The sequence below is a fragment of the Eleutherodactylus coqui genome, chromosome 11, assembly GCF_035609145.1.
Source record: "Eleutherodactylus coqui strain aEleCoq1 chromosome 11, aEleCoq1.hap1, whole genome shotgun sequence".
Taxonomy (NCBI): Eukaryota; Metazoa; Chordata; class Amphibia; order Anura; family Eleutherodactylidae; genus Eleutherodactylus; species Eleutherodactylus coqui.
The window spans coordinates 100974019-100996526 of record NC_089847.1 but is presented as its reverse complement, the minus strand read 5'-3'; the positions used below and the strand labels follow the sequence as shown (position 1 = coordinate 100996526).

General features: G+C 48.2%; 1 protein-coding gene across 2 annotated transcripts in view; it reads right to left on the bottom strand.

The window, feature by feature from the left end:
* The window catches only part of FADS2 (fatty acid desaturase 2), a 108469-nt gene that overhangs the window by 27385 nt on the left and 58576 nt on the right, over window positions 1-22508 (bottom strand). The window contains exon 2 of one of the 2 annotated variants that reach the window (XM_066583156.1): window positions 458-904. The gene's annotated coding sequence lies outside the window, so the exon portion shown is untranslated. Of the gene's footprint in view, window positions 1-315; window positions 365-457; window positions 905-22508 lie in introns of those variants that run through there. The other variant, XM_066583155.1, reaches the window with a different exon arrangement.

Genomic DNA, 22508 nt, shown 5'->3' with positions numbered 1-22508 from the left:
CAATACCTACATCCTTTTTGTTACAATTACATTCTCTATATTAGTCATAGCCTATAAATACAGCTGTATCTTTTAGATGACACCTGTCAGTGTACATCATACTACACCTATATCTCTCTACATGTTTTACAATACCTATATCCTTTTGATTAGTTACATTCTTTCTATCCAATAGATGACACCTGTATGCTGTATCTCACAGCTATAGCTTGCACTTCTATGTATTACATCTTCCTTGGCACTTGCCCCCCCTGTGTGCCCCCTCCCTCATTAACTCCTGTTCCCCCCTGTACTCCACCTGCTGCTACTACTTACCCGAAGGCTTCCTTGCAGCTCTCTCAGCCCCGGCAGCTCCACATGTAGCCGGCAGCAGCAGGCAGTCCCCACCTCTCCCTCCTCCCGCAGCATCCTCCTCTCCCCACCTCTCCCTCCTCCCGCAGCATCCTCCTCTCCCCACCTCTCCCCTGTTTAGGGTTTCCAGGGCAATCAGCAGAGACAGACGACCAATCCTTGGCCGGGGACCGGGGGCAGCCTCCTCATCATTGGCCCTGGTGGATCTTTCGAAGCTGGAGGACGTCAGGGAATTATCCTTCAAGCTGGGAGGCAGCCAGATAACACCCCCGACAACCTGAGAGGGGGGAGAGGAGGCTGCAGGGAGGAAGTCAGGAGATATTGGGGGGCACTATTATTGGAGCACAATGGGTTGGAGCGGGAGGGGTTAATAGGCAGCTGCTGGAGGAGATGCAGGAATAGTGGGAATGGAAGAAGATATAATGCTCGACGACTGTGTGCAATACTGCTGAGCGTGATAGAGGGCGCTAAAGGGACGGCAGAGAGAGGACAGACATGAGAGCTGTCACTGCAGTCCTAGGGTATCCCAGGAGATCCGATGTGTCGGTCAGAACTGCAACAGATGGAAAAGCCGTTAATAATTTCAAATTCATTCCATAGAATGTTTCTGTTTACACTAAGTTGATACAATGTAACGGAACAGATAATACACACAGCTGGGGGGGGGGGGGCAGGGTGCTCACATTCCTCAGTGATTAATTAACTGATTGATGGAAAATAGCTGAAAATGGTTATTTAAAGGAGGAATTTATGTCATATGTAAAGAAATGGCAATTCACTTCTATTATTAATAAGGGTACCCTCAAACTAGTCGTATTCACAGCTAACTTTCTGCGGTTGCTTTCACACAGAAAGCAGTTACACCGCAGGATGCCGCAGAGTTGCGGATTTTGTTAAATAATTTGGATTTTATTACATTTTTAACTGCGGAATGTGTTTTGCAGAACATTCTATGGAATTTCTTGCTTTTCCTTCTGAAGACCTTAATGGCGTAATTCCATCTCCTGCATGTTAACTATTCCACAAGACATCCTTAGACCTCATTGACACGAGCGTATTCGCATTTACATGCGCTTTTGAGTAGTGTTTTTGCTGAAAGGGTGTGTGTATTTGCGTGTGCAAGTGCTTTTTCTACTGTACTTTTTGTGTGCGCAAATCATGAACATGCAACAAGGCTCTCAGCCATTGAATTGGCCAATTAGTTTAACCCCTTAAGGACTGAGCATGGTAAATATATGGCGCTTGTTCCTGAGCTTTAGGCTGGATTCACACGAACGTATATCGGCTCGGTTTTCACGTCAAGCCGATATATGTCATCCTCATCTGCAGGGGGGGGGAGGATGGAAGAGCCAGGAGCAGGAACTAAGCTCCCGCCCCCTCTCTGCCTCCTCTCCACCCCCTCTCTGCCCCTCTGCACTATTTGCAATGAAAGGAGGTGGGATGGGGTGGGGCTAAGTTCTGGAAATTAGCCCCGCCCCTGTCCCGCCTCTCCCCATTGTAAATAGTGCAGAGGGGCGGAGAGGAGGCAGAGAGGGGGCGGGAGCTCCGAGCACTGCTCCTGGCTCTTCCAGCCTCCCCCCCTGCAGAGAGAGACGACGTATATCGGCTCGGCGTGAAAACCCAGCCGATATACGTTCGTCTGAATCCAGCCGTAATCTTGTCCGATAGCAGATGTACGCCACTGGATTAAAGCCTCTGCTCCTGGATTCAAGCAGGAGCAGGTTGGGTTGTCAGCTGTTAGTCACAGCTGTGAACCCGGAGGAGAAGGGACAAGCGCTTTTCAATTGTTTCCGTCTTCTCCTTTCCGGTCTACATAGTACTCATGAGCGCTGTGTACTAAGAAGTGAAAGTGGAAGTGTTTCTTCCATTAAGTGAGTCAACGATCACTTGACTGCCGGGTGCCCCCTGGCACAGCAGAGCTGCAGGGTCTTAGCAGACCGTGATCAGCTCTGCCAGTGACTATTGTCACTACAGGGGATGCTTTCCCCCGTAACTGGGGCTCCTATGGATGTTGCTCCTATGGATGCTCCAGCCACAGTGGAAAAGTGTGTAATAACAAAATAAAAAGACCATGTGAATGAGCCCGGAGATCTTATATGACATCATGGGGGACATAGATTGTAAAAAATTAGTTACTGGAATAATTAAAAAAATTATAGAATAAAATAAAAATATATACATAAAAAAATAAAATAAATGACCTGAAGCAAACGCCAACTAAAACCGTCGCCATACGCACCCTGTAATCCGAAACTATACATATTATATATCAAAGCTTCCAAAACTAAATGAGGAACCCATTCCCAGACTTTATTTTAGCGTAAATATACTAATTAAAAAATATATATATATAAATGTTAAAAAATCTTAGCTTTTTACCCCCAATAAAACTAAAAAACGGGGGGGGGGGAGTCAGCGAAAAAGATATTGAAAAATAACCCTATATATCACGGAAAAAATGCAGCAAAAATAATTTTGGTAGCCAAAGGAAAAGAAATAGGGTAGTAAAACCATCACATGGGTAAAATCCCTAATAAGTGTCTGGTCCTTAGGGCTTATTCAGATGAGCGTATATCTGTTGGGTTTTCACACCCGACCAATATACGCTGCCCCTCTCTGCAAGGGAAGGAGGCGGGCCGGGCCAGGAGCTAGTGCATTGAGCTCCTGCCCCCTCTTCGCCCTCTCTCTGCCCTTCGCCACAGTTTGCAATAGGAGGGGAGGGACAAGGGTGAGACGGGGCGGAACTTAGCACTGTCTCGCCCCTCCCATTGCAAACAGTGGCGAGGGGCTTAGAGAGGGCGGAGAGGAGGTGGGAGCCCTTGCAGAGATGGGAAGCGTATATCGGTCAGGGGTGAAACCCCCACCGATATACGCTCATCTGAATATGTCATTATATTCCCTTGCCTTCGTTGGTTCTCTGCAAGAGGAGGAGGCGGAACGGGGTGGGAGCTAGTGTGCTAAGCTCCTGCCCCCTCTCCGCCCCTTGTCGCAGCCAGCAAGGGGAAGAGGCGGGATGGGGTGGAGCTTATCTCCGCCTCTCCCATTGCAAACAGCTGGCAAGGGGCAGAGAAGAGCAGAGAAGGGGGGTGGGAGTTTAGCGGTCACGCTGCAAAACTCCCTCCCACGTCCCTTCTCCGGCAGCTGTCAGAGGCTCCCATAGGTGTCTATGCAACTGCCGCTGCTGTAAAAGCGCCCAGCCGAAATGCCCTATCCTTGCCGACCAGACCCTTTAACGCCGCGGAAATACACCCATGTGAACTGATGCATTGTAAACCAATGCATCAGAGGGGAAGCGTATATAGACCGGGAGTGAAAACCTGGCCGATATACGCCCGAGTGAATCCAGCCTCAGGGGTCCTTCACATGACTGTATGCGTTAATACGTTTGCTGTACGCACTGTATATTCGCATGAATGAATTTTTGACCCGAACAAGTCCCAATCTTAGTTGGCATATTTAAACCCATTCACATCGAGCGCTGCTGCGTGTATGTTTAAAAACATGCTGAAGCGATGGTAACTAGAGATGAGCGAACATGTCCGTTACGGACACATCCGCACCCGGACACCGGCTTTGCCGAACACTGCAGTGTTCGCGCGTAAAGGTCCGGGTGCCGCCGGGGGGCGGGGAGATGCGCAGCGGCGCGGGCGGCAGTAGCGGGGAACAGGGGGGAGCCCTCTCTCTCTCCCTCTCCCCCCCACTCCCCGCCGCACCCCCCCGCGCTGCCACGGCGGCCCCCGAACTTTTTCGCCCGAACACTGAAGTGTTCGCAAAGTTCGGTGTTCGGGCGAAAAAGGGGCGGGGCCGAACGTGTTCGCTCATCTCTAATGGTAACCAATGATCGGATTAAAATGCTTGGAATGACAATTAATGCCTAATTAGGGCCGGCAGTCTTCTTTTCCCAGCATTATATGCAGGGTAATTCCCTCCCCCTCCCTCTTTGCCAGCTGCCATAGAAGTCTATGGGAGCTTTCTGCGTTTCATGGCAAAAGATAGGGCAAGACGTATCCACAGCGGACAATGGCCGCACAATGTCAGTAATTTGTATGGTCATGGTTTGTCTGGGTGCGGACAACTGCACTCTCTGTGTTTCCATCCTAAGGCCTCTTTCACATGAAGTCTATGGGAGCTTCCTGTGGATCTCGGCAAAATAAAAGACAAGACCTATCTTTTGACGCAGCGTAAAAAACTGGTGACCAAAAACGGTCGCGTATGTGTTATTTTTCCCTGAGCGTTTTTTTACGCACCCTAAAATCATTCATCTTAATGAATACATTGGAATCCAATGCTTCGGATTTTCGCAATTTCTGGGCAATTTTTATCACGCGGCTAAATGCCAGCCTAAATATGTTGTGTGAATAAGGCCTGAGGCTGAGCACGGTGACTAATCAGAGACAGTGCTCAGCCATTGAATGACAGCTGAGCGCTGCCTCTGATTGGTCGCAGCGCTCAGTCAATTGGAGGCAGCGCTTTCTGGAGGCGGGGATTGAAAAATTACCAGAATACAGAAGAAGACTGCCGGGGACAGGGAGAAGAGCCGGACAGCGCTTCTAGGTGAGTTAATGTTTTTTGTTTTTCTACAGCTTGGAATGATTTTCAGGGAAGGGCTTATATTTCAAGCCCTTCCCCGAAAATCATCGCTGCTGGAGTTGCCTTCACCGCATTGCTGTTAATGAGGCCCCATTGAAAGCAATGGGATAGCATCACGCTCCTCTGCCACGGCTGTGTCACTGGTGAAGATTTTGGCACAGATTTGTGGGCTTATCCACAGTAAATTTCACCCATTCATTTCAAAAAACACCAAAATATGCTTCCAAATTCACACAAAATTCTACAAATTTGCTGATGTTTTTCTTTTTTTCTCCTTTGCAGCAAATCCTTCACATATGAAGTTGCCCCAAGAGTGGGCTGCTACTCATGGGCCAGTGTCCTGTGCTTGTCCCCAGGCTAAAATTTGCCAGCCAGCCCCTCCATACAGCGGATCAGCAGGTGTGTCAGGAGTCAGCAGGATAGGTCATCAATACTTAAGACCTGATTAACCCCTTTAATCCCTTCTCCACTAGATGCGTAATAAATAGAGATGAGCGAACCTACTCGGCCACGCCCCTTTTTCACCCAAGCGCCGCGATTTTCGAGTACTTCCGTAGTCGAGCGAAAAGATTCGGGGGGCGCCGTGGGTGAGTGGGGGGTTGCAGCGGGGCGGGGGGTGGGGGGGAGAGGGAGAGAGAGGGCTCCCCCCTGTTCCCCGCTGCTACCCCCCGCACCGCCACACCTAGTAGGTTTGCTCATCTTTAGTAATAAATGTTAGATCATTGGAGGTCCGACTCCACTAGGGTTGCCACCTTACTCACCATAAAATAAAGGTTACAATGTGTTGTAGTTTGGAGAGTGCGGCTTAACACAGAGTGTGATTTGATTCTCCGCACATAGTCCCCCTGTATAGATATCCTATATACATATATAGAACATATATCTCAGGCGATAAACTGTACAGTATCTGCTCTGTATACACTGCAGAGTGTTACTGGCACTGGCCTCTTAGTATAATTGCTGGGCAGACCAGTAATTTAGCAGCTTGATAGCAATCCTACATTCCATGGAACCGCACAACTGCAGCCGGAAGGAACTTGAATGGAGCGGTATTGAGCATGTACTTTGCACTGGGTTCATACCATCTGAGAACAATCGAAACAACTGAGCACAGCATGGTTGGAGGAGACCAGGGTTCACCAGTCTAGGGACTACAAGGGGTGGAAGCAGTTGATCTCGACTATTCTGGCATTCATCATCTATTCTAGTGTTTGAGATTAAAATACCCCTTAAAGGGGTTTTCTGAGGTATTGGCATTATATAGTTTGGGGTTCTCCATGCCTAAAGCTATCTAAAATCAATATAGTCACGGTGGCACCGGACCACTGATTCGGTAATCCAGTGCCACGGCTTCTGACAAGTGACATCACCCAACCAGAAGGCCTGGTGATATCATGTAAACCTATCACGTGGCAGGTTTATGGGATGCCACCTGTCGGGCCTCTTATTTGCTGCAGCGGGTAAATATCCGGAGCAGCGTTGGGGGAGCAGCACACAGGGGGAGGTAAGTATTTAGGTTTGTTTTTTTTTTTATATACAATGTCTTCCCACTGCCACCAATGTTAGGGGTACTCAGAAAACCACTTTAAGGGATATTGGTGCATGTTGGGTTCCAGAGTATGGAGCGGACTCAATAGCCAAGCCTGCTCCATACTCGGCAGGTGTCAGCCATCTTTGAGAGCCAACATCTACTCACAAAAGATTTAAAAATCTCGATCAGGACAGAGATGTCTTTCCCGATGTCTTTTTACCCCCAATAAAACTAAAAAACGGGGGGGGGGGGGGGGGGGGGGAAGTCAGCGAAAAAGATATTGAAAAATAACCCTATATGTCACGGAAAAAAATGCAGCAAAAATAATTTTGGTAGCTAAAGGAAAAGAAATAGGGTAGTAAAACCATCACATGGGTAAAATCCCTAATAAGTGTCTGGTCCTTAGGGCTTATTCAGATGAGCGTATATCTGTTGGGTTTTCACGCCCGACCAATATACGCTGCCCCTCTCTGCAAGGGAAGGAGGCGGGCCGGGCCAGGAGCTAGTGCATTGAGCTCCTGCCCCCTCTTCGCCCTCTCTCTGCCCTTCGCCACAGTTTGCAATAGGAGGGGAGGGACAAGGGTGAGACGGGGCGGAACTTAGCACTGTCTCGCCCCTGCCATTGCAAACAGTGGCGAGGGGCTTAGAGAGGGCGGAGAGGAGGTGGGAGCCCTTGCAGAGATGGGAAGCGTATATCGGTCAGGGGTGAAACCCCCACCGATATACGCTCATCTGAATATGTCATTATATTCCCTTGCCCTCGTTGGTTCTCTGCAAGAGGAGGAGGCGGAACGGGGTGGGAGCTAGTGTGCTAAGCTCCTGCCCCCTCTCCGCCCCTTGTCGCAGCCAGCAAGGGGAAGAGGCGGGATGGGGTGGAGCTTATCTCCGCCTCTCCCATTGCAAACAGCTGGCAAGGGGCAGAGAAGAGCAGAGAAGGGGGTGGGAGTTTAGCAGTCACGCTGCAAAACTCCCTCCCACGTCCCTTCTCCGGCAGCTGTCAGAGGCTCCCATAGGTGTCTATGCAACTGCCGCTGCTGTAAAAGCGCCCAGCCGAAATGCCCTATCCTTGCCGACCAGACGCTTTTACGCCGCGGAAATACACCCATGTGAACTGATGCATTGTAAACCAATGCATCAGAGGGGAAGCGTATATAGACCGGGAGTGAAAACCTGGCCGATATACGCCCGAGTGAATCCAGCCTCAGGGGTCCTTCACATGACTGTATGCGTTAATACGTTTGCTGTACGCACTGTATATTCGCATGAATGAATTTTTGACCCGAACAAGTCCCAATCTTAGTTGGCATATTTAAACCCATTCACATCGAGCGCTGCTGCGTGTATGTTTAAAAACATGCTGAAGCGATGGTAACTAGAGATGAGCGAACATGTCCGTTACGGACACATCCGCACCCGGACACCGGCTTTGCCGAACACTGCAGTGTTCGCGCGTAAAGGTCCGGGTGCCGCCGGGGGGCGGGGAGATGCGCAGCGGCGCGGGCGGCAGTAGCGGGGAACAGGGGGGAGCCCTCTCTCTCTCCCTCTCCCCCCCACTCCCCGCCGCACCCCCCCGCGCTGCCACGGCGGCCCCCGAACTTTTTCGCCCGAACACTGAAGTGTTCGCAAAGTTCGGTGTTCGGGCGAAAAAGGGGCGGGGCCGAACGTGTTCGCTCATCTCTAATGGTAACCAATGATCGGATTAAAATGCTTGGAATGACAATTAATGCCTAATTAGGGCCGGCAGTCTTCTTTTCCCAGCATTATATGCAGGGTAATTCCCTCCCCCTCCCTCTTTGCCAGCTGCCATAGAAGTCTATGGGAGCTTTCTGCGTTTCATGGCAAAAGATAGGGCAAGACGTATCCACAGCGGACAATGGCCGCACAATGTCAGTAATTTGTATGGTCATGGTTTGTCTGGGTGCGGACAACTGCACTCTCTGTGTTTCCATCCTAAGGCCTCTTTCACATGAAGTCTATGGGAGCTTCCTGTGGATCTCGGCAAAATAAAAGACAAGACCTATCTTTTGACGCAGCGTAAAAAACTGGTGACCAAAAACGGTCGCGTATGTGTTATTTTTCCCTGAGCGTTTTTTTACGCACCCTAAAATCATTCATCTTAATGAATACATTGGAATCCAATGCTTCGGATTTTCGCAATTTCTGGGCAATTTTTATCACGCGGCTAAATGCCAGCCTAAATATGTTGTGTGAATAAGGCCTGAGGCTGAGCACGGTGACTAATCAGAGAAAGTGCTCAGCCATTGAATGACAGCTGAGCGCTGCCTCTGATTGGTCGCAGCGCTCAGTCAATTGGAGGCAGCGCTTTCTGGAGGCGGGGATTGAAAAATTACCAGAATACAGAAGAAGACTGCCGGGGACAGGGAGAAGAGCCGGACAGCGCTTCTAGGTGAGTTAATGTTTTTTGTTTTTCTACAGCTTGGAATGATTTTCAGGGAAGGGCTTATATTTCAAGCCCTTCCCCGAAAATCATCGCTGCTGGAGTTGCCTTCACCGCATTGCTGTTAATGAGGCCCCATTGAAAGCAATGGGATAGCATCACGCTCCTCTGCCACGGCTGTGTCACTGGTGAAGATTTTGGCACAGATTTGTGGGCTTATCCACAGTAAATTTCACCCATTCATTTCAAAAAACACCAAAATATGCTTCCAAATTCACACAAAATTCTACAAATTTGCTGATGTTTTTCTTTTTTTCTCCTTTGCAGCAAATCCTTCACATATGAAGTTGCCCCAAGAGTGGGCTGCTACTCATGGGCCAGTGTCCTGTGCTTGTCCCCAGGCTAAAATTTGCCAGCCAGCCCCTCCATACAGCGGATCAGCAGGTGTGTCAGGAGTTGTCAGCTGGATAGGTCATCAATACTTAAGACCTGATTAACCCCTTTAATCCTTCTCCACTAGATGCGTAATAAATAGAGAGAGCGAACCTACTCGGCCACGCCCTTTTTCACCCAAGCGCCGCGATTTTCGAGTACTTCCGTAGTCGAGCGAAAAGATTCGGGGGGCGCCGTGGGTGAGTGGGGGGTTGCAGCGGGGCGGGGGGGGGGGGAGAGGGAGAGAGAGGGCTCCCCCCTGTTCCCCGCTGCTACCCCCCCGCACCGCCACACCTAGTAGGTTTGCTCATCTTTAGTAATAAATGTTAGATCATTGGAGGTCCGACTCCACTAGGTTGCCACCTTACTCACCATAGAAATAAAGGTTACAATGTGTTGTAGTTTTGGAGAGTGCGGCTTAACACAGAGTGTGATTTGATTCTCCGCACATAGTCCCCCTGTATAGATATCCTATATACATATATAGAACATATATCTCAGGCGATAAACTGTACAGTATCTGCTCTGTATACACTGCAGAGTGTTACTGGCACTGGCCTCTTAGTATAATTGCTGGGCAGACCAGTAATTTAGCAGCTTGATAGCAATCTACATTCCATGGAACCGCACAACTGCAGCCGGAAGGAACTTGAATGGAGCGGTATTGAGCATGTACTTTGCACTGGGTTCATACCATCTGAGAACAATCGAAACAACTGAGCACAGCATGGTTGGAGGAGACCAGGGTTCACCAGTCTAGGGACTACAAGGGGTGGAAGCAGTTGATCTCGACTATTCTGGCATTCATCATCTATTCTAGTGTTTGAGATTAAAAATACCCTTAAAGGGGTTTTCTGAGGTATTGGCATTATATAGTTTGGGGTTCTCCATGCCTAAAGCTATCTAAAATCAATATAGTCACGGTGGCACCGGACCACTGATTCGGTAATCCAGTGCCACGGCTTCTGACAAGTGACATCACCCAACCAGAAGGCCTGGTGATATCATGTAAACCTATCACGTGGCAGGTTTATGGGATGCCACCTGTCGGGCCTCTTATTTGCTGCAGCGGGTAAATATCCGGAGCAGCGTTGGGGGAGCAGCACACAGGGGGAGGTAAGTATTTAGGTTTGTTTTTTTTTTTATATACAATGTCTTCCCACTGCCACCAATGTTAGGGGTACTCAGAAAACCACTTTAAGGGATATTGGTGCATGTTGGGTTCCAGAGTATGGAGCGGACTCAATAGCCAAGCCTGCTCCATACTCGGCAGGTGTCAGCCATCTTTGAGAGCCAACATCTACTCACAAAAGATTTAAAAATCTCGATCAGGACAGAGATGTCTTTCCCGATGTCTTTTTACCCCCAATAAAACTAAAAAACGGGGGGGGGGGGGGGGGGGGGGGGGAAGTCAGCGAAAAAGATATTGAAAAATAACCCTATATGTCACGGAAAAAAATGCAGCAAAAATAATTTTGGTAGCTAAAGGAAAAGAAATAGGGTAGTAAAACCATCACATGGGTAAAATCCCTAATAAGTGTCTGGTCCTTAGGGCTTATTCAGATGAGCGTATATCTGTTGGGTTTTCACGCCCGACCAATATACGCTGCCCCTCTCTGCAAGGGAAGGAGGCGGGCCGGGCCAGGAGCTAGTGCATTGAGCTCCTGCCCCCTCTTCGCCCTCTCTCTGCCCTTCGCCACAGTTTGCAATAGGAGGGGAGGGACAAGGGTGAGACGGGGCGGAACTTAGCACTGTCTCGCCCCTGCCATTGCAAACAGTGGCGAGGGGCTTAGAGAGGGCGGAGAGGAGGTGGGAGCCCTTGCAGAGATGGGAAGCGTATATCGGTCAGGGGTGAAACCCCCACCGATATACGCTCATCTGAATATGTCATTATATTCCCTTGCCCTCGTTGGTTCTCTGCAAGAGGAGGAGGCGGAACGGGGTGGGAGCTAGTGTGCTAAGCTCCTGCCCCCTCTCCGCCCCTTGTCGCAGCCAGCAAGGGGAAGAGGCGGGATGGGGTGGAGCTTATCTCCGCCTCTCCCATTGCAAACAGCTGGCAAGGGGCAGAGAAGAGCAGAGAAGGGGGTGGGAGTTTAGCAGTCACGCTGCAAAACTCCCTCCCACGTCCCTTCTCCGGCAGCTGTCAGAGGCTCCCATAGGTGTCTATGCAACTGCCGCTGCTGTAAAAGCGCCCAGCCGAAATGCCCTATCCTTGCCGACCAGACGCTTTTACGCCGCGGAAATACACCCATGTGAACTGATGCATTGTAAACCAATGCATCAGAGGGGAAGCGTATATAGACCGGGAGTGAAAACCTGGCCGATATACGCCCGAGTGAATCCAGCCTCAGGGGTCCTTCACATGACTGTATGCGTTAATACGTTTGCTGTACGCACTGTATATTCGCATGAATGAATTTTTGACCCGAACAAGTCCCAATCTTAGTTGGCATATTTAAACCCATTCACATCGAGCGCTGCTGCGTGTATGTTTAAAAACATGCTGAAGCGATGGTAACTAGAGATGAGCGAACATGTCCGTTACGGACACATCCGCACCCGGACACCGGCTTTGCCGAACACTGCAGTGTTCGCGCGTAAAGGTCCGGGTGCCGCCGGGGGGCGGGGAGATGCGCAGCGGCGCGGGCGGCAGTAGCGGGGAACAGGGGGGAGCCCTCTCTCTCTCCCTCTCCCCCCCACTCCCCGCCGCACCCCCCCGCGCTGCCACGGCGGCCCCCGAACTTTTTCGCCCGAACACTGAAGTGTTCGCAAAGTTCGGTGTTCGGGCGAAAAAGGGGCGGGGCCGAACGTGTTCGCTCATCTCTAATGGTAACCAATGATCGGATTAAAATGCTTGGAATGACAATTAATGCCTAATTAGGGCCGGCAGTCTTCTTTTCCCAGCATTATATGCAGGGTAATTCCCTCCCCCTCCCTCTTTGCCAGCTGCCATAGAAGTCTATGGGAGCTTTCTGCGTTTCATGGCAAAAGATAGGGCAAGACGTATCCACAGCGGACAATGGCCGCACAATGTCAGTAATTTGTATGGTCATGGTTTGTCTGGGTGCGGACAACTGCACTCTCTGTGTTTCCATCCTAAGGCCTCTTTCACATGAAGTCTATGGGAGCTTCCTGTGGATCTCGGCAAAATAAAAGACAAGACCTATCTTTTGACGCAGCGTAAAAAACTGGTGACCAAAAACGGTCGCGTATGTGTTATTTTTCCCTGAGCGTTTTTTTACGCACCCTAAAATCATTCATCTTAATGAATACATTGGAATCCAATGCTTCGGATTTTCGCAATTTCTGGGCAATTTTTATCACGCGGCTAAATGCCAGCCTAAATATGTTGTGTGAATAAGGCCTGAGGCTGAGCACGGTGACTAATCAGAGACAGTGCTCAGCCATTGAATGACAGCTGAGCGCTGCCTCTGATTGGTCGCAGCGCTCAGTCAATTGGAGGCAGCGCTTTCTGGAGGCGGGGATTGAAAAATTACCAGAATACAGAAGAAGACTGCCGGGGACAGGGAGAAGAGCCGGACAGCGCTTCTAGGTGAGTTAATGTTTTTTGTTTTTCTACAGCTTGGAATGATTTTCAGGGAAGGGCTTATATTTCAAGCCCTTCCCCGAAAATCATCGCTGCTGGAGTTGCCTTCACCGCATTGCTGTTAATGAGGCCCCATTGAAAGCAATGGGATAGCATCACGCTCCTCTGCCACGGCTGTGTCACTGGTGAAGATTTTGGCACAGATTTGTGGGCTTATCCACAGTAAATTTCACCCATTCATTTCAAAAAACACCAAAATATGCTTCCAAATTCACACAAAATTCTACAAATTTGCTGATGTTTTTCTTTTTTTCTCCTTTGCAGCAAATCCTTCACATATGAAGTTGCCCCAAGAGTGGGCTGCTACTCATGGGCCAGTGTCCTGTGCTTGTCCCCAGGCTAAAATTTGCCAGCCAGCCCCTCCATACAGCGGATCAGCAGGTGTGTCAGGAGTCAGCAGGATAGGTCATCAATACTTAAGACCTGATTAACCCCTTTAATCCCTTCTCCACTAGATGCGTAATAAATAGAGATGAGCGAACCTACTCGGCCACGCCCCTTTTTCACCCAAGCGCCGCGATTTTCGAGTACTTCCGTAGTCGAGCGAAAAGATTCGGGGGGCGCCGTGGGTGAGTGGGGGGTTGCAGCGGGGCGGGGGGGGGGGGGGGAGAGGGAGAGAGAGGGCTCCCCCCTGTTCCCCGCTGCTACCCCCCGCACCGCCACACCTAGTAGGTTTGCTCATCTTTAGTAATAAATGTTAGATCATTGGAGGTCCGACTCCACTAGGGTTGCCACCTTACTCACCATAAAATAAAGGTTACAATGTGTTGTAGTTTGGAGAGTGCGGCTTAACACAGAGTGTGATTTGATTCTCCGCACATAGTCCCCCTGTATAGATATCCTATATACATATATAGAACATATATCTCAGGCGATAAACTGTACAGTATCTGCTCTGTATACACTGCAGAGTGTTACTGGCACTGGCCTCTTAGTATAATTGCTGGGCAGACCAGTAATTTAGCAGCTTGATAGCAATCCTACATTCCATGGAACCGCACAACTGCAGCCGGAAGGAACTTGAATGGAGCGGTATTGAGCATGTACTTTGCACTGGGTTCATACCATCTGAGAACAATCGAAACAACTGAGCACAGCATGGTTGGAGGAGACCAGGGTTCACCAGTCTAGGGACTACAAGGGGTGGAAGCAGTTGATCTCGACTATTCTGGCATTCATCATCTATTCTAGTGTTTGAGATTAAAATACCCCTTAAAGGGGTTTTCTGAGGTATTGGCATTATATAGTTTGGGGTTCTCCATGCCTAAAGCTATCTAAAATCAATATAGTCACGGTGGCACCGGACCACTGATTCGGTAATCCAGTGCCACGGCTTCTGACAAGTGACATCACCCAACCAGAAGGCCTGGTGATATCATGTAAACCTATCACGTGGCAGGTTTATGGGATGCCACCTGTCGGGCCTCTTATTTGCTGCAGCGGGTAAATATCCGGAGCAGCGTTGGGGGAGCAGCACACAGGGGGAGGTAAGTATTTAGGTTTGTTTTTTTTTTTATATACAATGTCTTCCCACTGCCACCAATGTTAGGGGTACTCAGAAAACCACTTTAAGGGATATTGGTGCATGTTGGGTTCCAGAGTATGGAGCGGACTCAATAGCCAAGCCTGCTCCATACTCGGCAGGTGTCAGCCATCTTTGAGAGCCAACATCTACTCACAAAAGATTTAAAAATCTCGATCAGGACAGAGATGTCTTTCCCGATGTCTTTTTACCCCCAATAAAACTAAAAAACGGGGGGGGGGGGGGGGGGGGGGAAGTCAGCGAAAAAGATATTGAAAAATAACCCTATATGTCACGGAAAAAAATGCAGCAAAAATAATTTTGGTAGCTAAAGGAAAAGAAATAGGGTAGTAAAACCATCACATGGGTAAAATCCCTAATAAGTGTCTGGTCCTTAGGGCTTATTCAGATGAGCGTATATCTGTTGGGTTTTCACACCCGACCAATATACGCTGCCCCTCTCTGCAAGGGAAGGAGGCGGGCCGGGCCAGGAGCTAGTGCATTGAGCTCCTGCCCCCTCTTCGCCCTCTCTCTGCCCTTCGCCACAGTTTGCAATAGGAGGGGAGGGACAAGGGTGAGACGGGGCGGAACTTAGCACTGTCTCGCCCCTGCCATTGCAAACAGTGGCGAGGGGCTTAGAGAGGGCGGAGAGGAGGTGGGAGCCCTTGCAGAGATGGGAAGCGTATATCGGTCAGGGGTGAAACCCCCACCGATATACGCTCATCTGAATATGTCATTATATTCCCTTGCCCTCGTTGGTTCTCTGCAAGAGGAGGAGGCGGAACGGGGTGGGAGCTAGTGTGCTAAGCTCCTGCCCCCTCTCCGCCCCTTGTCGCAGCCAGCAAGGGGAAGAGGCGGGATGGGGTGGAGCTTATCTCCGCCTCTCCCATTGCAAACAGCTGGCAAGGGGCAGAGAAGAGCAGAGAAGGGGGTGGGAGTTTAGCAGTCACGCTGCAAAACTCCCTCCCACGTCCCTTCTCCGGCAGCTGTCAGAGGCTCCCATAGGTGTCTATGCAACTGCCGCTGCTGTAAAAGCGCCCAGCCGAAATGCCCTATCCTTGCCGACCAGACGCTTTTACGCCGCGGAAATACACCCATGTGAACTGATGCATTGTAAACCAATGCATCAGAGGGGAAGCGTATATAGACCGGGAGTGAAAACCTGGCCGATATACGCCCGAGTGAATCCAGCCTCAGGGGTCCTTCACATGACTGTATGCGTTAATACGTTTGCTGTACGCACTGTATATTCGCATGAATGAATTTTTGACCCGAACAAGTCCCAATCTTAGTTGGCATATTTAAACCCATTCACATCGAGCGCTGCTGCGTGTATGTTTAAAAACATGCTGAAGCGATGGTAACTAGAGATGAGCGAACATGTCCGTTACGGACACATCCGCACCCGGACACCGGCTTTGCCGAACACTGCAGTGTTCGCGCGTAAAGGTCCGGGTGCCGCCGGGGGGCGGGGAGATGCGCAGCGGCGCGGGCGGCAGTAGCGGGGAACAGGGGGGAGCCCTCTCTCTCTCCCTCTCCCCCCCACTCCCCGCCGCACCCCCCCGCGCTGCCACGGCGGCCCCCGAACTTTTTCGCCCGAACACTGAAGTGTTCGCAAAGTTCGGTGTTCGGGCGAAAAAGGGGCGGGGCCGAACGTGTTCGCTCATCTCTAATGGTAACCAATGATCGGATTAAAATGCTTGGAATGACAATTAATGCCTAATTAGGGCCGGCAGTCTTCTTTTCCCAGCATTATATGCAGGGTAATTCCCTCCCCCTCCCTCTTTGCCAGCTGCCATAGAAGTCTATGGGAGCTTTCTGCGTTTCATGGCAAAAGATAGGGCAAGACGTATCCACAGCGGACAATGGCCGCACAATGTCAGTAATTTGTATGGTCATGGTTTGTCTGGGTGCGGACAACTGCACTCTCTGTGTTTCCATCCTAAGGCCTCTTTCACATGAAGTCTATGGGAGCTTCCTGTGGATCTCGGCAAAATAAAAGACAAGACCTATCTTTTGACGCAGCGTAAAAAACTGGTGACCAAAAACGGTCGCGTATGTGTTATTTTTCCCTGAGCGTTTTTTTACGCACCCTAAAATCATTCATCTTAATGAATACATTGGAATCCAATGCTTCGGATTTTCGCAATTTCTGGGCAATTTTTATCACGCGGCTAAATGCCAGCCTAAATATGTTGTGTGAATAAGGCCTGAGGCTGAGCACGGTGACTAATCAGAGACAGTGCTCAGCCATTGAATGACAGCTGAGCGCTGCCTCTGATTGGTCGCAGCGCTCAGTCAATTGGAGGCAGCGCTTTCTGGAGGCGGGGATTGAAAAATTACCAGAATACAGAAGAAGACTGCCGGGGACAGGGAGAAGAGCCGGACAGCGCTTCTAGGTGAGTTAATGTTTTTTGTTTTTCTACAGCTTGGAATGATTTTCAGGGAAGGGCTTATATTTCAAGCCCTTCCCCGAAAATCATCGCTGCTGGAGTTGCCTTCACCGCATTGCTGTTAATGAGGCCCCATTGAAAGCAATGGGATAGCATCACGCTCCTCTGCCACGGCTGTGTCACTGGTGAAGATTTTGGCACAGATTTGTGGGCTTATCCACAGTAAATTTCACCCATTCATTTCAAAAAACACCAAAATATGCTTCCAAATTCACACAAAATTCTACAAATTTGCTGATGTTTTTCTTTTTTTCTCCTTTGCAGCAAATCCTTCACATATGAAGTTGCCCCAAGAGTGGGCTGCTACTCATGGGCCAGTGTCCTGTGCTTGTCCCCAGGCTAAAATTTGCCAGCCAGCCCCTCCATACAGCGGATCAGCAGGTGTGTCAGGAGTCAGCAGGATAGGTCATCAATACTTAAGACCTGATTAACCCCTTTAATCCCTTCTCCACTAGATGCGTAATAAATAGAGATGAGCGAACCTACTCGGCCACGCCCCTTTTTCACCCAAGCGCCGCGATTTTCGAGTACTTCCGTAGTCGAGCGAAAAGATTCGGGGGGCGCCGTGGGTGAGTGGGGGGTTGCAGCGGGGCGGGGGGGGGGGGAGAGGGAGAGAGAGGGCTCCCCCCTGTTCCCCGCTGCTACCCCCCGCACCGCCACACCTAGTAGGTTTGCTCATCTTTAGTAATAAATGTTAGATCATTGGAGGTCCGACTCCACTAGGGTTGCCACCTTACTCACCATAAAATAAAGGTTACAATGTGTTGTAGTTTGGAGAGTGCGGCTTAACACAGAGTGTGATTTGATTCTCCGCACATAGTCCCCCTGTATAGATATCCTATATACATATATAGAACATATATCTCAGGCGATAAACTGTACAGTATCTGCTCTGTATACACTGCAGAGTGTTACTGGCACTGGCCTCTTAGTATAATTGCTGGGCAGACCAGTAATTTAGCAGCTTGATAGCAATCCTACATTCCATGGAACCGCACAACTGCAGCCGGAAGGAACTTGAATGGAGCGGTATTGAGCATGTACTTTGCACTGGGTTCATACCATCTGAGAACAATCGAAACAACTGAGCACAGCATGGTTGGAGGAGACCAGGGTTCACCAGTCTAGGGACTACAAGGGGTGGAAGCAGTTGATCTCGACTATTCTGGCATTCATCATCTATTCTAGTGTTTGAGATTAAAATACCCCTTAAAGGGGTTTTCTGAGGTATTGGCATTATATAGTTTGGGGTTCTCCATGCCTAAAGCTATCTAAAATCAATATAGTCACGGTGGCACCGGACCACTGATTCGGTAATCCAGTGCCACGGCTTCTGACAAGTGACATCACCCAACCAGAAGGCCTGGTGATATCATGTAAACCTATCACGTGGCAGGTTTATGGGATGCCACCTGTCGGGCCTCTTATTTGCTGCAGCGGGTAAATATCCGGAGCAGCGTTGGGGGAGCAGCACACAGGGGGAGGTAAGTATTTAGGTTTGTTTTTTTTTTTATATACAATGTCTTCCCACTGCCACCAATGTTAGGGGTACTCAGAAAACCACTTTAAGGGATATTGGTGCATGTTGGGTTCCAGAGTATGGAGCGGACTCAATAGCCAAGCCTGCTCCATACTCGGCAGGTGTCAGCCATCTTTGAGAGCCAACATCTACTCACAAAAGATTTAAAAATCTCGATCAGGACAGAGATGTCTTTCCCGAATGACTTCTACTACTGTAATGAGTTTGCAGGGTGCCATCCTGGTCTCATGGCAGCCAAGGGCCTTTTGAAGGCCCCCAGAGATGCAGTGATTGCCTATTAAGATGTGCCTGTGACACATCTTAATAGAATGCCAGTCAAAATGAAGTATAATGCAATGCTATAGTATTGCATTATGTTGTATAAGCAATCAAAAGATCACAAGTTCCTTATGGGGACTAAAAAGTAAAAGTAAGTTATCTAAGGGTTTTTTTAATGATTAGAAAAAAACATTTAAAAATAAAATAAAACTTTTTAAAATCATCACATAAAAAAGTAAAAATGAGTACTGCTGTAAGAAGTCCAATTTATTAAAACATCACATTATTAATCCTGCACAGTTAATACAGTCAAAAAAATGCAACAGCCAGAATTGCACTTTTTGGTTCACCTCGATTCCCCAACTCCCCAAGAAAAAATTGAATAAAAAGTGATTACAAAATCGTAAAACCCCCCAGATGGTATCAATAAGAACTAGAGGTCACCTGGCTAAAAAAACCCTCACACAGCCCCATTGATGGAAAAATAAAAAAGTTATGTGGTCAAAAAATAGTGACAGAAAGCAGATTTTGTTAACGTTTTTTTTTAAGTACTACATAAAAAAATTATAAAAATTTGGTATTGCTGTAATTGTAGTGACCCACCAAAAGAAAAGATGAGATGTCATTTTAACTGCATCCTGAATGCCATAAAAGTAAGACCCCCCCCCCAAAAAAAATGGCGCAATTGCTTTTTTTCCATTTTGTCCCACTTTGAAGTTTTTCAATGTTTTTTATATAGTATTTTAAATGCTATTATAGAAAAATGCAACTGGTCCCACAAAAAACAAGCACTCGTGTAGTAAAATGTAAAAGTTATGATTTATTGAAAGTAGAAAGGAAAAAAATGAAAAAAGGAAAAAAAAGGGCCACAGCGGGAAGGGGTTAAAGAGTCTGCTCCAACTGGTTAACCACTTTTCCATCTGAAACAAGCACAGCAGTCAGTTATGATGGCCGGGGGTCATAGCATCTATGCTCTGGTAAGTTTAATGTGCGGGCTAGGAACTACGATCAAGTATCCATATCAAGCGTTGTGTATGCAGCAAGGGAATGTAGTAGAATGTTGAAGTTTTAGTTAAAGCCAATCTTCCATCAAAATCTGTAAGAGAAGTTTCGAAGTTAGAAACCACCAAATCATTCTGATTCACCAAATTTTGCCTGTCTCTTGTACAGCTGTTTGGGAGCATCTCTGTGGATTGTCTAGCAGTAGTCAGCAAGCATGGTAGTGTCTAGCCGTAGTCAGCCAGCATGGTAGTGTCTAGCCGTAGTCATCCAGCATGGTAGTGTCCAGCAGTAGTCATCCAGCATGGTAGTGTCTAGCCGTAGTCATCCAGCATGGTAGTGTCCAGCAGTAGTCATCCAGCATGGTAGTGTCCGGCCGTAGTCAGCCAGCATGGTAGTGTCCAGCCATAGTCAGCCAGCATGGTAGTGTCCAGCAGTAGTCAGCCAGCATGGTAGTGTCCAGCAGTAGTCAGCCAGCATGGTAGTGTCCAGCAGTAGTCAGCCAGTATGGTAGTGTCCAGCAGTAGTCAGCCAGCATGGTAGTGTCCAGCAGTAGTCAGCCAACATGGTAGTGGACCATTTTCCCTGGAATCTTTGTTCCATTGTTGCGATATCTTGATGAAAATGTTCACCATGGTTAACCATACCACAGTTGTCTGGAAAGAAATCCAGATGGGAATGAAGGAAGCAGATCTTTAGAGACATATTGCGTTGATACTGCATCAGCATGTCTTGTACTAACTCCTTGTAGTTTTCTGCCCTAACATTTCTGAGAAAGTTTGTAGACACTAGGCGAAAAGCATCCCATGTTTGTTTCGCATCACCCTGCAGCAAGTTGTTGAAGTGGTCATCTTTGAAGAGCTCTCGAATCTGAGGACCCACAAAAACGCCCTCTTTAATCTTTGCCTCGCTGAGTCGAGGGAATTTTTCATGAAGGTATTGGAAAACTGGTGAAGTCCCAGCCATGGCTTTCACAAAGTTCTTCATCAAACCTAGTTTGATGTGATGGGGTGGTAGCAGGATCTTGTGAGCCTCGACCAGAGCTGGGTGCTGGATATTCATCTCTCCAACTGCTTCATTTTGTCTGCGAGTCCATTCCTTCCACAAGTAGTGCAATTCCCTTGCTCAGCTATCCCACTCACATAAGAAACATGTGTATTTTGTATATCCCTGCTGCAGTCCCATTAAAAGGGCAAGTACCTTCAAATCACCATAGAGCTGCCACCTGTACTTGTTATACTCAATGGAATTCAGTAGCTGCTTTAGGTTATCGTACGTCTCTTTCATGAGGACAGCATGCGCTACTGGAATAGATGGAAGACAGTTTCCATTGTGCAAAAGCACAGACTTAAGACTCAGTTTCGAAGAGTCCACAAATAGTCTCCATTCTTGTGGGTCATAAGGCATTCATGAGGCATTTCTAAGGCATTCATGAGGCCCTCAATATCGGAACAGAATACCAGATTACCTTCCATTCTGAATAAAGGCTCAAACTGCTGGTGCCGCTTTCGATATGAAGTAATGGTGACATCTTCTTCTAGAATATTCCATTGTTGGGCTCTTGAACCTAGCAATTCTGTCTTGCTCTTGGATAAGTTCAAATCACAAACCAGGTCATTTAGTTCTTCCTGTGTTATTCTGTGTGGGGTTGATGATGCACCACAATGAAAATCTGGATCACTGCATGCTGACGAACCAGGAGAAGAACTGATCGGCTCACCCTCGTCCTCAACAGCTGAATCAAGAGAATATTTCGCTGGAGGTTCTGGAATAGGAAGTCCCTTACCATAAGGAACTGCTCTCAATGCAGAATGTTAGGGTAGAGTATTCTCGACTTTTTTTGCTTCATTATCCTGCCAGAAAGAGGAGGAACCAAGCAGAAGGAACAGTCATTTTTGTGGTTGCTTGGCTCTCTCCATACCATGGGGACTGCAAACGGCATTGATGGTTTTTTGCCATTCAACCACTGGGAAAGCTGTGTTATACATGTGGCCCAGCATATATGTGGGGCCAAGGCTTGTCTTGGTCACCAATTGTGCATCCGAAGTAAAGATGATATGCCTTGTTCACTTGAGAAGTGATACTTTTCTTCTCGTTGGCAAATGTCACTTCCCCACAAATATAGCAAAAATTGTCTACGGTATTAATGCACTTTCGAGGCATTAGTATTCCATATTGTAACTAAATGGATAAAATAATAGCAGTTTGTGTAACAGTAGCTTAAACTGTATCCCATGAAGTCTATAATGTTTTAAATGCTCAACCTTTCCGACCGGGCTTTATACAGTACACTAGTGATTAGGTGTTGATCCAAACATTAGTAATGTGAAAGTTGACATAGTGTACTGGTTATGTTGGGATTAGGTGTGAAGTAATGAGCTCAGAGGCAGTGGATGATCACATGATAGTGACATCACAGGTCCTGTAAGCATACGGCTGCTGTCTGGCTCAAACTGTAAGGATGTTGTTACAGTCCTACTGGATAAATTTACATGATGAAACACAGAAAATGAACAATATGAAATATCTTCAAAAAGAGAGCAAATAAAAAATTTCCATGGTCATATTTGTGTTCAGCACACCAAGATACTACAGATTAGGAACTTTTTAAGTCAGTTAAAATGTCAGTGTTGACCAGTGTTATGAGCCCTTACTTCTGAGAATGTGGGTAATGCTGTGCCCTGCTCCACGTAAAATGCAGACCCCAATGCAGGGCTGCAGTTATGGTACCTGGCCTGGACTGGTCTGTATAGTAACCCTTGTAAGACTGGCTTTGCTGAATGGATTGTCTCAATACAACCACATCCACCTCCAATGACGGAAATAG